At 46.4% G+C, this 17,305-nt stretch overlaps 1 pseudogene; it reads right to left on the bottom strand.

Annotated features, from left to right (window-relative positions):
• Positions 1 to 13,627: 13,627 nt before the first annotated feature.
• Positions 13,628 to 16,746, bottom strand: LOC117840596 (geraniol 8-hydroxylase-like; annotated as a pseudogene).
• Positions 16,747 to 17,305: the final 559 nt, after the last annotated feature.

Here is a 17,305-nt window from a genome sequence, read left to right as displayed (position 1 = left end):
TTTTGTACGCTTAATCATTATTGATAATAGTGGCTCTAACTTTTATCTTCTTCTTCTACTTGTAAGGCCATTCTTAGGGCCTGTTTGGATCCAAGGACTAAATTTTAGTCCTGCACTTTTAGTCCAAAATTTAGCTCTTGGGATCCAAACAGGAAGGTAAAAAGTGACAAATAGTTAAACTTTGGGCTAAAAAATTAGCTCCTCAAGATGCCCTAAATGGGGCTAAAAGTGATCCCCCGGACCACTTTCCTCCCCTTGCCCCCGCACTCTCTCTCTCCCGCACACTCCGCCCGGCCTCGCCTCCTTCGCGCGCCGCCAGCGCTGTCACCGCCCCGCCTCGCCGGCCCCGTCGTCTCCCGCGGTGCCGTCACCTCCTCCTCCGCCTCCGCCTCGCCCCCGCCATCGGCCACCTCCTCCTCTGCCTCCGCCTCGCCCCCGTCGCCACCTCTGCCTCGACCCCGCTGCTGCCAACCTCGATGCCGCCGGCAGCCGGATCTATGGGCCGCGGCCGCCGGCAGGAGGGAGGACGACGAGGAAGGCGTCGAGGTCGAGGCGGGAGCGGAAGGTGGCAGCCAGGAGCGTGCGGACGGCGGCCACATCACCGGATCTGGGGCCCACGGCTGCCATTGGGAAGGAGAGGGCCGCGGCCGCCGCCAGTCCATGGGCCACGGCGCCTCCATCCCCTTTGCGAGTCTGCTGAGAGAGAGGACAGAGGGAAAGAGGAGGACTGGTGGCGCCACACTCCGGCGATTCACGGTGGCGAGGGGGCCAAGGGCCGGCCGCTAGCGGGTGGCGGTGTCGGCACCGGCGGGTGGGGATGGTGGCTCGGGAAGATGGCGGCAAGGACCCAGGGGCGAAGTGGAGAGGAGAGTGAGAGAGGGAAAGGAGGAGGAGGGAGTCATTGAGGGCAAATTAGTCATTGTTTGATGAGGGACTAAAATTTAGCCCTTGGATCCAAACACCCTCGCAGAACTAAATTTTAGAGGCTAAATTTTAGGAGCTAAAGTTTAGCTCATGAACAAGTGATCCAAACACCACCTTAGTGGAGTGTCATGGGGGGTTTCATGAGCATTAAATCCTATGCCACATAAGCAGTTTGGCTGACTTGGCAGCCTAATTATGAAGAGAGATGATATGGGAGTTTCATCCCCATGAAACTTACCTGGCACAGTTACCAAGTCCCATGAAACCCAATAAAACTTGCATTGAGGATGTTATAGTTTCATCACATGACACATATGATCATTAACTTCATGCAAAAATTAAATGTTGCAAGCTGTCTATGAAACTGTACAGTGAGAGTTTCATTCCATTCATAAGATGACATGTCATTCTTAAGAATAGTGTGATGAAACCATGCACTGAGATTGGCAAAAAAAAACCGGGAATTAAAGGTGGTTCACAAATCTCGGAAAGGTGCTCGGTGGACAGGCGAGGCATCCATTTATTCATTGTTGAAGAATTAGGCAATTGTGGTATTGAATCAAGAATATAAGTGACGAATAAAACAAACACTAGTATGTAATTCTTTAACATAGGAGGTAGCATGAGCATCATAATCATTATGTCAAAAAACATGATTAAAGATTCATTCAACACATGACGCACGTACTGAATGCTTGAAGACGAGCAAGCCATGGCTGGTGCTGGTGCAGATGCATTCCTTCTAACGGGCTGCAGAAGCGGGCTGCGAAAATGGCAGTACCTTGCGACTGTCGGAGCGCATCATTTGTATCGGCTCATGCGGGCAGTCGTGAAGTTACCCAATTCGAAAATTCTATCTCTGCTGCCACTAAAGGGTCATGCGACAGTAGTGAGAGGGTCATTGTTAGGAGACGTGGATATGCTACTCACTAGCACACAAAAATATAATTAATCACGTAAACAGGATCACTTGCGAGTAGATGATTATAGATTATACCTTCGCTCATCGAGCGTCGCAGCGGAAGTTTTAATGGAGCTCGAGTAGTTGATCCGATCGACGTCGAGGAAGTAGTCGTACAATCTGACGAAGTGCACAACCGAACGACACCTCTACGACAGTCCACACGTACTGGATGGGACGATGAACTGGAGCATGCTAGCACTCCACGGCACGTACTCTGATATCCCCGCAATCAACCGTTCATCCGGAAGGGAAGACTGCAGATGAGTGCAGCAGGAGCCCTGGCGGCAGGAGATTTCCGTACGGTAGGAGCCCCTAGGACAGTACCGTACGGCAAGACCCCTGCGACAAAACCATGCGGCAGGACGCCAGGCCCCTGATGGCAGGAAAGGACCAGGAGCCCCTGGCGGCGGCAGGAGCAGCCTGGCAAGCGGCAGGTAAGGCAATTAACCTTAGGGTTAATCAAGTGGCCGGCAATTAGCATATAAATAATGCTTGCTAATTGGGCCTGCATTTGCTAATTGGGCCAGGCCCTCTTGAGCATCCAAGAGTCTCCCACTTGCACAAGAATTAGTTATGCAAGCATCCATGTGTTTCAATCCTTTAAGTGTGTGACCCCGTAGGTTCATATAACCAATGGACATGACTCGGAAACCATTTCCGATCAATAGTCAGCATTGGCCTCTAGCAAGGTGTACTGAGTCCCGAGGGTTCACGAAGATTATATCTTGTATAACTTGTAACACTCGCCAATATTATATCCTTCTGCCACATGACATCTAGTTTGTTTGACACCACGTGGCTCGGCTGTGACCCGATAATAAGCACAGGCTCAAGGGCTGAATGCATGCTTGATGGTTGATGCCTCTATACATACTGGTTGCAGCTCCAAGCGAGATTCAGGAAAAATTAAGCAGCAGGACACCTCAAATTCATAGAGATAACAGGGCAGCTCTGAGAGCACGACCAGGCAACAATGGCGTCATTGGCAAGATCCGCCCATGTTCTAGGAATCACGCTGCTCGTCATCGCTGCGGTGATGATCGCCAGCACTCCTGTCATGGAATGCAGTGAGCACCCAACTGCTTTTCTTTCTTAATTTCAGTTTATCCTTCGTCCCGTAGTATCATAAAGCACATGAACTGGGCAATAAATAGACGTCCTTGCGTTTCCAGGGGCGGTTGAGCGTCCACGTGCTGCGATGGTGAATTCGGATCCTCATGGTGCAGACAGGTTTGAGAAGAGTCGTCCTCGTCCTCACGGCGGTGAAAGCAATGGACGTGGACGTATGCCCCAACTTGACAGTGATGGCCATCGCGGAGAAATCCCCCTGCCTTGATCCCCATCTCCTACGCAAATTGAGTGTGGTTATAACTTATAGGGAAATAATTAAAGATGGGTGGTGCACTACTGTAGGCATCTGTTGTACAAGTAACTATTTTTGCTTATACCTATGAATAAAAAAAGGGATCCATACAACTTTGCCACCGTACCTTCACTAGTAGAGAACTTACCTTCTATGCGCCCCCTTTTGTCCCGGTTTAAAGTTGACCCAGGACAAAAGGTGCTTTAGTCCCGGGTCAAATATCAATCGGGACTAAAGTGGGGCCTTTAGTCTCAAGTCAAAAATCAGCCACCTATTGGAGACCTTTTACTCCCGGGTGAAAAAATTAGTCCCGGTTGGTCCTACCACCCGGGACTAAAGGTCCCTGTGGGTGGCTGAAAAGGACTAAAGCCCTCGGAGCCTTTAGTCCCGGTTGGTAATACAAACCGAGATTAAAGGGTTCCCTACGAGTTAATACAAAAGAATTGCCCTATATAGTTAGATGTGCTGTGTAGGTGGGATGGTAGGAAAGCTACGCTCGAAGTTTGAGGTCGTGGGTTCGAATCCCATGCACCGCGCACGCGCATATTTCGCGTGAAAAATCGCGTGACTTGCTATGTGTGCGTGTGGTTGCCTCCCGGGAGTTTCTAATATTTTTTTGGTGCCAAATCCTTTAGTCCTGGTTGGTATTACCAACTGGGACTAAGGGGGTGGGGGTTATGCCTAGCATGGCGACTCCTTTAGTCCCAGCTGGTAAAACCAACCGGGACTAAAGGATGTTTTTAGTCCCGGTTGAGTGACCCAAGACTAAAGACCCCCCTTTCGTCTCGATTGTTTTATCCCGGATGGATTTTTAGGAGATTTGCTCCCTACTAACTGAGACTAAAGATGGGTTTTCCACCGGTGCTTCACTATTAATAAATGTGTTACAATAAAGGTCGATCCTGACAGATCTTAATATCTCCTTCGATTGATGATGCCTGCAATCCACTGTAGCAGTGGCAATTTCATGGCTTCGAGTATGCCCTCGGCGAATTCAGGATAATTTGTTAAATTAGTTTAATATAAGTGTGATCCATGTATTTAAAAATAAATATTACATTAATTAAGAGGTTCATGTGTGACGTTTGCCATCACCACCGCCCGGGCCATTTCCTTCATGCTAACTAGCACCACATGTCGGTGTTTAGACCCGCCAACCTACCGAGGGGGTGCCTGAGGTACTGTTTTGGTTAGTGGAAGGAGAAGTGGTGCTTTATTGGCAACCACGACCCCAAGCTCCCTAAGCTGACAGTGCATCGCCCCATCTGGAACAATCGATGGCTGGATGAGCAAACTCATAGAGATTGCCTGCAACCAAGAAGGACTGACTGGAGTTGAAGTAGCATTCAGTTTCATGAAGCGGCGAATTCAGCCCTTGTAGCAGCGATGCCACTGGGGCTACGAGTACTCGGGTGTTAATGATCCATCAAGACTGTCTCCTGAGGAACTCAGCATAGACGAGAACATGGTGAGGCTGAAGCGGGTGTTCAAGAATGTGGGCGAGATCCCCACCATTGTGTGAGAATTCTGCGCTCCCAACCCGCCAAAGCCTGTAAGAGTACTTATTTTATAGTGTCTCTATGTATTAACTTATCTTTCTGCACAGGAAGATTTCAATTTGTACTACTCTGCTCCTCCTCCTCCTGAATCAGAAGATATTTGTGAAGTTGCTCCTCATGTACATAAAGCGAAGAGCGATGAGGGTGATGATGAGGTGGAGGAAGCAGAGGATCTCCAAGCTTGAGGCCTGCGACTGATGGCAATAGCTACTCAGTCCAGGAGATCGCCCTAGCCCCAGCAAGTCCACAGCCAGAGAATCAGCCCATGACGTCGAGTAATCCAGGTGCCATGTCTTTCGTAGCAGCGTTGATGCAGGATGTTATATCGTCTTTGATTGACATTGTGGTGCTAGCCCCCGAGCAACAATCACCCGAAGACGTGGTGGCAACCACCTCTAGCACCATGGCTACTCTCGTAGCCCCCGAGCCAAAAATAGAAATTGAAGAAGCGGAAGTACTGGAAGTCATGACTACAGACACAACTTCCAAGCCGGGTCCGTGGACAAAACTTGCCGTGGTTCCACTCAGTACAACGGATTCTGAAGCTCACGCGGATCCACTGGCAGCTCGTGAAATTGTTCTTGAAGATATGCAGCTGATCGACGACCCACTATTGAACGTGGACATGGTAGCTGCGATGATAGAGATGCACCGTCATATTGACACTTATGCAGAGGTATGCGTGATCCAACTTCATCAATAACTTGTTAATAGTACCCATGCCAGGACAGGTGTACTTACTCTGTGGTCTAGGATGTCATCAAATGATCTTGTCAGAAGTCACAGATGCTTCAAGGCTATAGGGACTCAGTACTATGTGCTGAGGCCCTTGTAAAAGAACTTGCCAAGGAGAGGGAGTACTCCTCTAGACTACTGATGAAGTATGACGAACAAGCCGCTGAATATCGGAACCGCATCCAACAGCTGGAGGAGGAAAAAGACTGTCCTAAGGGGCGCAATAAGTCATTGAACCAGCAGATGAAAGGTAACTGCTCTTCTTCCTTGGATTTTGAGTACTGATTTTTGTTTTTAATACTGATCCTCTTGTGTATTATTTGTGCAACGCTCGAGAAGTCGAAAGAAGATCTTCAGGGACAAGTCACCGACTGGAAGAACTCTTACTGTCGGGTGACGAATCAACACAATAAGCTGGTATCAAAATATGAGAACCTAGAGCATCACCTTAAGAAAGAGAGAAAGATGCGTGAAGATGGTGAGGCCGACTTGGTCAATGCCATAAAGATCATTCAAGAGCGCAAAGTGGGCTGGAAGCTGCAAAACTTGCTCTGAAGGAGATATCCGAAGCAACCTAGCCAATAGTGGATATAGTGGAGCCCCCAGTTGAGGGTGTAGAGCCCTGCCCGTTGCCCGAAGTACTCAAGGATGTGATAGCGAATATCACCAGCTACATTCAGAGGATGGTGAAGTCTGTCTCCAAGCAACTACTGAGCTTCCTCAAGTCCTTCTATCCTCAAGCAGATCTGCCTCCTGTTGCGGAGGGAATAGCGGAGGACTGCTCGGACGAGCTCTTTCAGCAATACTTGCAAGAAATGGACCTCATCGCAGAAGAAGTAGCAAATCGTCTAGACCTTGAGTAGTTTCTGAATCAAAAGCAAACATTAGTCCTTGTATTGTAATCATATTATGAATGCTTTGAAATGTAAATAATTTTAAGTGAGATTGAGGAGAAATTAAGCAGCAGGACACCTCAAATTCATAGAGATAACAGGGCAGCTCTGAGAGCACGACCAGGCAACAATGGCGGGCAAGATCCGCCAAGGTTCTAGGAATCACGCTGCTCGTCATCGCCGCGGTGATGATCACCAGCACTCCTGTCGTGAAATGCAGTAAGCATCCAGCTGCTTTTCTTTCTTAATTTCACTCTATCATTCCTCCTGTAGTATCATAACGCACATGAACTGGGCAATAAACAGCCGTGCTTGCGTTTCCAGGGGAGGTTGAGCGTCCACGTGCTGCGATGATTCATTCGGATCCTCATGCCACAGACAGGTTTGAGAAGAGTCGTCCTCGTCCTCGCGACGGTGAAAGCAATGGATGTGGACTCATGCCCCAAGTTGACGGTGATGGCCATCGCGGAGAAATCCCCTTGCCTTGATCCCCGTCTCCTTCGTAAATCGAGCGTGGTTATAACTTATAAGGAAATAATTAAAGATGGGTGGTGTACGCTACAAATAACTATTTGTGCTTATACCTATGAATAAAAAAGGACCATACAAGGTTGCCCTGGTACCTTCAGGATTAATAAACATGTTACAATAACAGTCGATCCTAACCGATCTTAATATGTCCTTCGATTGATGATGCATTACATATGTGTTAATCTATTGACCTATTGATATGCACCCCGATATAGCTTTAACACCTTAGGTGTTAATCATGTGCCTAAGCATGTCATTAACATTAGTCATGCATGTTTTATGCCTTCATTAATTTGTATAAGGGTCTTTAATTCATATGATGCTTGTTTGTCTTTTAATTTTCTTTTCAACAAAGGTTCATGCTAAAATCCAATTAAATATTAAGAAAGGGCATGAATATAAAAAATATGAAATTGTACCCAAACATTGTTTACCAAAGTTAAATGAACCAAGTTTGAATCATGGACAAGTTGGCAAGTTCAAACCAACTAAAATCTGAAATTTACAAGTTGTTTGAATCAAAATTCCTAGGTGTTGGAAATTGAGGTTCAAAATTTATTTTGCCTAAACACTCAACTTTGTGCCAACACCAAACTTGTAATGCTGTCTACCTACTTTCTAAAGAGTATAATCTTGATGTGAGAAATTTTGGTTTAGTTGTTCAAAAATTGGGTCAAACTCTGGTCAAACCCATGAATTTCAGCCTCAACCAACAATCTGCATGAGTGGTTTTCTTCAATGTTTGAAGCCACAAATCTGTAGTTTTTGCCTAATAACCTTTCAACCACATGAACTAGGTTTTGTAATCCTATGTTTATACTTCACAGTGGAGGTGATTCCTTTCAAATATCTACATGTTTGAGCTTCCAAAAACTGAACCAAAGTTGGCCAAATGAACAACATCCTGAAACTGCAAACTCTGAACTTTTAGACTTGAAACTCGTATTTTTCCCCAACTTTGGCTCAAGTTATCTCCTAATACTTTGTTCAAAACACCCAACTTTGTAACCCTATAGCAGGTCTACACAGTAGTGGTGTTGATCTGCTCAAATTCAGACTCTAAGCCAATTAAAAATTAAGCCAAACTGAAATGCAAATGAACAATGAAAAAGTTCAGTTTTTGGCCGAATTTTCCGGCCGAAAAGTACTTCGCCTCCTCAAAACACGGCAACCCTCCCCTGGCAGAGGCTCCCGGTGTCCGACTTTGGCCGCAGCTCCCCGACTCGGCTATGCCACGCGAAGTGTAAAGTCCACGGCCACAGTATGCTCCTGCGATGACACAATACCTGTCAAGAGAGTTAGGAAACTATACAGTTATTAGAGGTGAAGGCATTCCGCAAAGTGCTCTTCGATTCCTGCAAAAACGAGTCCTCTCTACCAACGAGCCCATCACGTCCAGAAATCTACAGGGGGTGGGAGTGCTGCGCAAAGTTCTTTTCCCCAACAGTAGCCCCTCACTACCAAGGATCATCTTCTGACGAGCTGAACTAGCCCCTCGCTACCAAGGATCATCTTCTGACGAGCTGAACTACCAACTTGGCTCACCCCGAGCCGGGGAACCCTAGGACTCTCCAAAGTGCCTTCCCCTTTCAGTTCGTTTATTTTTCGCGTCCCATCAGAAAGACGTCACCTTGTTTCGCGCTAACTGCCGCGCCACCACTAGTAGAGAATTAACTTTCGATGCGCCCCCTTTTATCCCGATTTAAAGTTGGCCCGGGACAAAAGGTTCACCAACCGGGACTAAAGCTCGGTCACTTGTGGGGAGCTCACCAACCCGAACCTTTTATCCCGGTTACAAAGGCTAGTGGAAAAAAAGACCCTGAGAGGCTTTTTATCCCGGTTTGAAACACCAACCGGGATAAAAGACCCCCCTTTTATCCCGGTTGGTAACAGAGTCGAGAGCCTTTTATCCCAGTTTGTAATACCAACCGGGATAAAAGATGGTCTTTTATCCCGGTTGGTGTTTCAAACCGGGATAAAAGGGTCCCCAACAGGGTGGCCGAAAGAGGACTAAATCCCTCGAACCCTTTTATCCCGGTTTGTAATACCAACCGGGATAAAAGGGGGTCTTTTTTATCCCGGTTGGTGTTTCCAACCGGGATAAAAGGGTCCCCCACGAGTTAATACAAAAAGATTGCATCCCCTGTATAGTCAGATGTGCTGTGTAGGTGGGATGGCAAGGAAGCTATGCGCGAGGCTGGAGGTTGTGGGTTCGAATCCCATGCAGCGCGCACGCGCATATTTTGCGCCTAAAATCGCGTGACTTGTGACTTGCGCATGTGGGGGGCCTCTTGGGAGCTTGGGATTTTTTTTTGCAGCGCTTACCAACCGGGATAAAAGGGGGGTCTTTTATCCCGGTTGAGTGACCCAGGACAAAAGGACCTCCCCTTTTATCCCGATTGGTTTATCCTGGATGGATTTTCGGGAGATTTGTACCTTACCAACCGGGGCTAAAGGCGAATTCTCTACCAGTGCACCCTTTCGATTTTCACATCCATTCACTAGTAGAGAACTCACCTTCCATGCGCCCCATTTTGTCCCGGTTTAAAGTTGGCTCGGGACAAAAGGTTCACCAACCGGGACTAAAGCTCGGTCACTGGCGGGAGGCTCACCAACCGGGACCTTTTATCCCAACTGCAAAGGCTAGTGGAAAAAAAAGACCTCGAGAGGCCTTTTATCCCGGTTTGAAACACCAACCAGGATAAAAGACTACCAACCAGGATAAAAGGGCGTCTTTTACAAATAGTATCAGAGCCGACCGTCCTGGTTGCGCATATGGATAAGTTTGCGGGCATATGGCGCATGACGCGTGTGGGTTCTTGATGGGACACACGGCATGGCATATGGTGCCGGTACTGGACGTACGGTGATGCGCTAAGAAGGAACGTTCTTGGACATTCACCCCCAAGTGTGGGTGAGTTGGACCGATGATCTTTGAGTGGGGTGTGTGTGACAACCGGCCGATATTTGAATGGCCTAATAGTGGCCTATGAGCATAGGTGCGCATGTTTAGTACTACCTTGCTAGTTTTTGTCCACCAATCATAGCATTTTTAGGTTATCCATTTTATAAGGACGAAAGTGTAAACAGGATGCTATATGTACGTGTGCCCATCCATCGGAAGGCTTAGGCAGTGCGGTTTTAAAGGATGGGGTGTTGCACCACCTCCCCTTCACGGCCGGAGCCTCGTGCTAGTGCATGTGCCTCCACAGCTTGCCATCGCGCGCCGCCACGAGGCGCCTAAGGTCCCTGCAGGTGCACTCGATCCTCGCCGAGTCCCTTGCCGCTCCGGAGCCTCTTGAGGATCTCCACCTTCGCGTCGTCCGGCAGGGACCTGAATCCTGGCAGCGTCAGGCCGTTTCTACGACGCAGCTGGTCGAGGAGGCCCCTGCTCACGCTGTCAGGAGCCCGACCAGCTGATCTTGCATTGAAACACCTACCGGAGAGCGCGAGGGTGGCCGCGTCCAGGCACTCCAGGTAGATAGGTGCCCTGCATGTCGCGGCCATGGTGAGGAAGATGACGAGCACGACGTCGCTGCTCCCCTCTGCGGCGCAAAGCACCAGCACAAGCGGCGGATAAGGTCGGTGTCCGCAAACTTCTTGGGGACGGTCGCCATGGCTGTTGCCCTGCCTTTGCCACGGGGTTTCAGCAGATGCGATGGAAAAAATATATGTGTCGTGACGAAGAATACCTCGTGTACTGATAGATATACGAATAAATACAAATTAAATGAAGACATGGATTCATGTGCCATACGCGTGACCTCGTATGATTGGTATCCGAGCGTGTTGCAGGGCTCGTTTGGTAGGGCTGTGGCTGTAGGTGTTTTGGCCCCAACCGTAACTTCTTCAGTGGAACAGGTTTTTTTTACTCCAACTTGTCTGGATGCAAAAACATTCGGTAACGGCTTCTCCTAATTGTTTAAAATGATTGTTTAAAATGGATAGAAAGGTGAAATATCCATAATATGATTGTTTTTTCCTTTTATTTTCTTTTTTTTTCTCTTCCTATTCTTTTTCCCTCTTTGTTTCCGTCTTCCTTATCCACTCGTCACGGTCCTCCCCATTCTCTTCTCCGTGCCTTGCTGCCATGCCGCCATCGCCTCCCACTCGCCCACCGCTGGCCAACCCCTCCTCCCGCCATCTCCGGCGGCCCGCCCCCACCTCCCGTCGTCCCCATTGCTAACTCCCGCTGTCACCGCTGCACCGCCCTGCGCATCCCATCCCTCGCTTCGTTGGCCATCACCGACCATCTCCACCCATCGCTCCCATCGCCGGCCATCTTCACCCTCGGTCCCCGCCGCAGGCCGCCTCCGCGCAACTCCAGCTGCCGCCTCCGCCTGCCTGCGGGCCCTCCCCCAAGGGCAAGGTGGGAAATGAGGAGGAGCTGCGGGGAGCCCATTTTTTGGGCTCCTCCTTCCTCTTCCGGCTTCTCTCAGCGGATTTTGCGAGGCTCCACCGATAGAGCTATTTTGCTTCCGTCCGTTTTGCAGGCTTCGAGAGAAGTCGGTGGAGGAGCCTCAAGAAGCCCTGCCAAAGGCACCCAACACGCATACGCATATGGTAGGGGTAGTAGGTACCCTTGCGGCCTTAACTGGGCCTCGGCATGAATACCATATTTAGGTTCTCGACAGATATTGAGCCTACTGGTTGAACGTTGGCTGCCAGGCTAGCTAGGATAGTTGAATGTTCAGTCGCGCGCGGTGATTGGTGGGGTAACGGATGGGATGACATGGATGAATTGTTCGCAGTAGTGAATTTTTTGGCTCCCGAGATGAGCATAATTCAGTACTAGTGTTAAGGGTTTGGGTGATATTAAGCAATACATGCCATTAATTAAGCATGTTAGTAATACTACTGAAGATGACAAATCATGATGACGTTATGAAATTACTAACTAGAGTGAATAAATTTGAAGAAAGATATTTCCATACTACAACAATAATTTACTAATACTAGATGTCAACTTTATTTTGGCCAAATCATAATAATATCATGCCACTAATTAAACTGGGTACGTAGTTCTATTTTCCTATTGTTCGGGCTAACGAGTGAATGAGCTAGGTCATGATGAAAACCAGATGAACAATGGCTATGGCAAGGCTCAATTTGTTCAATAAGCTGAGCCATGATAAACCGAGCCAAACCTAATAACAATCCTATAGTTGGTTTCTTGAGCTTTGAGATTTTTCAAGCCCTTGTTAGATCCCTATATTCCAAGGTCTAGAGAAATAGTTTTGGGTGAACTAACATAATCATGATCTTGTTTTCACCGGTGCACCCATGGTAGGCAAACCTTATTGTTGATTCCACTAACAACCAAGTTTAGGTACAATATGAGTGTGTAAAAAAATGGCACTATTAGGCTGCAGTTTGTGATTTATGTGACTATTGACAACATAATCATTAGGACTACAATGTTTATCAAGTATATGTCTTAGGAGGATTTAATAGGTCCCAACGATGAAATACTAGCAATGCCACCAAATTGTTCATGAGTTTCAAGCAATACAAGCAATGGACAATGAATAGTGCAACTGCCAGAAATTATCCCCAAGATGAAGATAAGTTTGTGTACGTCTCATGGACCGATGGTATGAAAGTTGTATAAATAATCTGATGGACCGATCATCTAAAACTTGTATATGTCAGATTAAAGGGTTTGAGCTATTGTGCACAAGTTACACATGTCAGAGGATCTGACGATTCAAGGGTCACTAGGCCAAAAACGATTTATGCAGGCACTTGGGTTTTTCTGTACTAGCGGACATCGTTGCCGACCACCAGCAAAAAAGGCCCATGGACCAGCATGATTAGAACCGCTAGCATAGTTGTATATGTGCACGGTCATCTGAAACGTCCATCAGTACACATGAACTCTATTTACATTGACCGCCAACACAAATATATTCTTAAGATGTCAAAACATTTATCTTATTTTTAAGTAACTTGTAAAAACATGTGTCTTATGTATACCAATATATTCTTAAAATATAATAAACTACATATATTTTGTTGTGTAAGAGTTTCCAAAAATTTCAAACTTAATTACCATTTTCTAAGGTTTAAACGAATTTAAGCATGCTTATGAAAATTAATTTATATTTGAACTACATTTATCACGAATGGGGTTCAGAAATTCCAGAAAAATTATATTTAAGGACATATGTTCCATTTTAGCTGAAATCATGAAATTAGATGAAAGATTCACATGTTTGTGATGGATAATTCACAATTCTATTAAGATTTCAAATAATATCTACAAGTTGTCCAAAACTTCATTAAATTGTGATGGAATCATTTTATAAATGCACGATCTTGACATTAAAAATTCAATACATTTTAAGGAAACTAGTATAATGCTCATGGTATCGCTGCGGTAACAACTAAAAAACAAATATATATTTTGAGGATAAAGTAAATAATAAGCTGAGATAGATTAAGTCTAACGCTACAGCTTGCCGGTCACGGCACAAATCAGGGATTGGTCCACGATCAACGACTTATTGGTATGCAACGGGAGTTATAGCCTTATCATGGTGGTGTTGATCTTTATCGAGGAAGATGAAGAATAATGGAAAAGGAAATAGAGGAAAACGAATCGTGGACACTGATCGCATATGGAAAAAGGGGAGTGGAGGGGGTGCGGTGATTGCAGGCGGACCGAAGATCACACGACGCAAATCCTTTCAATGGGATGGCACAGCTTCGTTTTTGGCGGACGCAGCGGCTGGCGTAACACTCAGTAGGGCGACGCGACACGACGGATGGAGCATGAAGCTAGGTAAGATACTCGTTTATTAGTACTATAGACACAAGATATATATAATACAGGGACAAAGTAGTCCAAACTGGATACATACATGATCTTCCCATTTTTTATGGTTGCCAGAACATCTCAGGGTATGTGGTGGTCAAGTTATTGTTGCAACGCCAAACGTGCCTGATAAACTATTAATTACACAATACAAAGTACCGAATTAAACTATTTGTCCTAATTAGACCATTTGGTGGCTCAGACTGGTGTAGTAAAAGCACAAAGTGGCACGGCCTTTACTAGTGTCAACGAACCCAATTTTTCTGCGGTGTCAACCCCGTTTGTTTCGACATCAATCGGGAGCTTCCATTTGAATTTATTTAGCAAAGATCCAAGAACCAGAGGCACCATCCTAATAGCCAATGGCATGCCAGGGCAGATACGACATCATACACCGAATGGGATAAGCTCAAAATCTCCACCTTTAAAATCGACCTCCCTGGTCAAAAACCTTCCGGGCATAAATTTCTCTGGTTCAGACCATGCGTTAGCATCCCTACCCATTGCCCATACATTTATCAGCACCCGACCTCCTTTCGGTATTGTGTAACCCATTCTTTTTGTTGCCATCTCAGCTTGGCGCGGCAGCAGCAATGGAGCAGGAGGATGCAGCCGGAAAGTTTCCTTTATCACAGCTTGAAGATATGGCAGCCGCCCAATTTCAGATTCTTCAACAATTCTCCCTGAGCCAATAACTGCTGCAAGCTCATTGCAAACTTTAGTCATTGATTCTGGATTTCGAAGCAGTTCCGTCATTACCCATTCCACTGTGCTGGAGCTTGTGTCACTTCCAGCACTAAATATATCCTAGAAAAGGATTATATAATGAAATTAACAATCTCAATCATTACTTTTATTAAAAATTCATTAAATCATTGGTATTTACGTACTAAAGATGTAAAATTTCATTATATATATATGTATGTTGTTTCAGACACCGCTTCTTCGGGCAATGTGCACAGGGATATGTACATAATACCGTGCTTTGCTGACGGACACATGTTGAATGGTAAAACTAGCACAGTGCATTCCTGTATTCTGCTAAGAGCATCTCCAACAGTCTTTCTTTTCCCAATCTAACTACCATATTAGGAGTGTTCGTAAAAAACTAGTTCTCCAGCAGATACCCTTTACCTTTCCCTTTTCCCAATAATTATTGGGATAAACCAATAATTCACCCGAACTCTCCCAATACGGTAGTTAGATTGGGATGAGATTATTGGGTAATTGCAAAAGCAACTCTCCCAAAAATAATGAATGAGATATTGGGATATAACCCAACTAAGTAGTTATTAGGAAAGATTTATTGGAGAACTGTGCTGAAAATGCCCTAAGAGCACTCCAGAAACATGACTTAAATTTGCTTGTGTATACCCAAACTTAAAGATTCTATGTTGTGTCCAGCAGCAAATTGTTTGTGTGCACAGTAGTGAAACACCTTATTATTCTTTGTAGTTGTCCCATAGTAATTCACAAACCTTTAGTTTTGAACCAAATGAATGTTGTTAGTTCCAAATCAGGTAACAATAGCATATGGGGAAAACTCAACATTGTAGTAACAATTGGGATGTTTTTTTAATTTTCCAATACCCATAATTAGTGAACGGTCCTTCATTTACTTTTGCAATGAGATATTAGCCAAAGGCCAAAGGCAACCAAGGCAAATTACCAAATAATGTCATACTCAATTGGTGTCGTGCATTCCATCACGTATCTATCATTTAATTGTTTTTTAATGAACATCCAGATGATTATACAGTTCCTTTTACCTTTTTAGAATCTGGAGGCTACTGTTGTAATAGTTTACAATGCATCACGTAATACTGTAATAGTTTAATACTAGTCTACCGTCTTACACGCTGCTCACTTGTTGCCACCTTATCTTAGTTCTTAGGACAGTTTCATAGCTTTAGTTCTATATCAACCATTCTGTGTACTTGCCCCATAATAGTTTCACAAATTTTTACTCTTGAGCCAAATGAATGTCTGTTGGGTCTACAACAAATTGTATAATGATATGGAGCTGTCTCATCCACGTAAATATTTTCAGAAAATTAGCTCCCTTGTGCTAGCTTACCGTTAACATCGTCCGTAGCGTGCCGTGGTCCAGCATCGCCGCAGTGCCATTGTTGTCGCTTTCGCCGGCGTCGAGCAACAGGTCAAGGGAATCGTTCCTTCCAGGCTCGCCAGCCTCGCGGCCGTGCTGCCTCTGGTAGATCTCCGCGTCGAAAACCCGGTGCAGCCGCGCAAACACCTTGGCTGCCCGCCGGCGACAGCCTTGCAGGTCAGCACCAGCGAACGCCGGGAAAAAGTCTGACAAGTTGGGGCATCCCGCAGCCTCCATGATCTGCAACACCACTTCACGGAACTCATTAGGCTCGCCGTGCTCGTCATGTCACGTGAGAACACGGTGCACGAGATAAGGTTCAGGGCCGTGGTGAACGCCACGCCGCCGACGTCCACGGGCACGTCATCACGTGCTAGCCAGCCGACGTGGTCCACGAGCTCCTCCACCTTCTCGCGCCGGAGGTGCTGGGAGCGCATCCAGCCTGCGCGGCGCCAACAGATCCGTGGCCATCATCTTCCGAAGGGCGCGCCAGCGCGGCGAGAGGGGCAGCCAGGCTGCGGAGTTCATCGCGTGGCTGGCCATGGCGTCCGGCACGGGCCGCGTTTGCGAAGACAGCGTCGCGCTTCTGCAAGAACTCACGTGCGATTTCCGGAGAGGAGACGGCGACCACGGTGACCGCGCCAAGGCGCAGGGACATGAGTGGGCCATAGATTTTGGAGAGGCGGGCGAGTGAGCGGTGTGGCTGGTCACCGAGGAGATGGAGGCTGCCCATTAGTGGCAGCGGGTAGGGTCCCGGCGGGAGGCCACGGCGGGGATGTGCGAGGAGATCAAGCAAGCAGATGGCGAGGAGCAAGCCCAGAAGCCACGCTAGCCATGGGAGTAGCTCAGTCATTGCTATATTATATTGCTACACCACTGGATGAACAGGTCACGGATTCTGAAGGTGCCGGTAGTCTTTATTTGTAGTCCATACTGCCTTGTTGTTGATATCATTTGGATTAGTTTATTTGTCTCTATTAAAAAACATTTATAATGATTGCTTCTCAGAAATGTTTATAGACCACGCATGTGTTCTCCTCCTTTGTCTGCCCTTAATGACCACAGGCCCATCACTGCAACCATCTGCTCCATGTGATTAATCTACTGACACTGTGCATCACACATTTTTCGTCTTTAAAGAAGCCATCTTACCCTAAAGCCGGTGAGATCTCGTTGTCCTCCCTGTCTCAGGCAACATTCGTTGTCTTTCCCATTTGATGGATACTAAATGGGCCAAGCCTCTATAAAAAATTCTTTAGAGGGTCTACCATCTTTTGGTTATATATTTATAGAAAAATAAGTAGCACTGCATCTATTGTCAAATATTTTTATAAAAACTAATATTTTAATAATCAATTTCCACATATATTTATATAAAATACAAAAAGTCAGACGATAAAATAAATTTGCAC

This window comes from Setaria viridis, chromosome 9 (genome assembly GCF_005286985.2).
Source record: "Setaria viridis chromosome 9, Setaria_viridis_v4.0, whole genome shotgun sequence".
In the NCBI taxonomy this organism is placed as follows: Eukaryota; Viridiplantae; Streptophyta; class Magnoliopsida; order Poales; family Poaceae; genus Setaria; species Setaria viridis.
The sequence above is the reverse complement of the archived record's forward strand: the minus strand, read 5'-3'. Positions and strand labels throughout refer to the sequence as shown.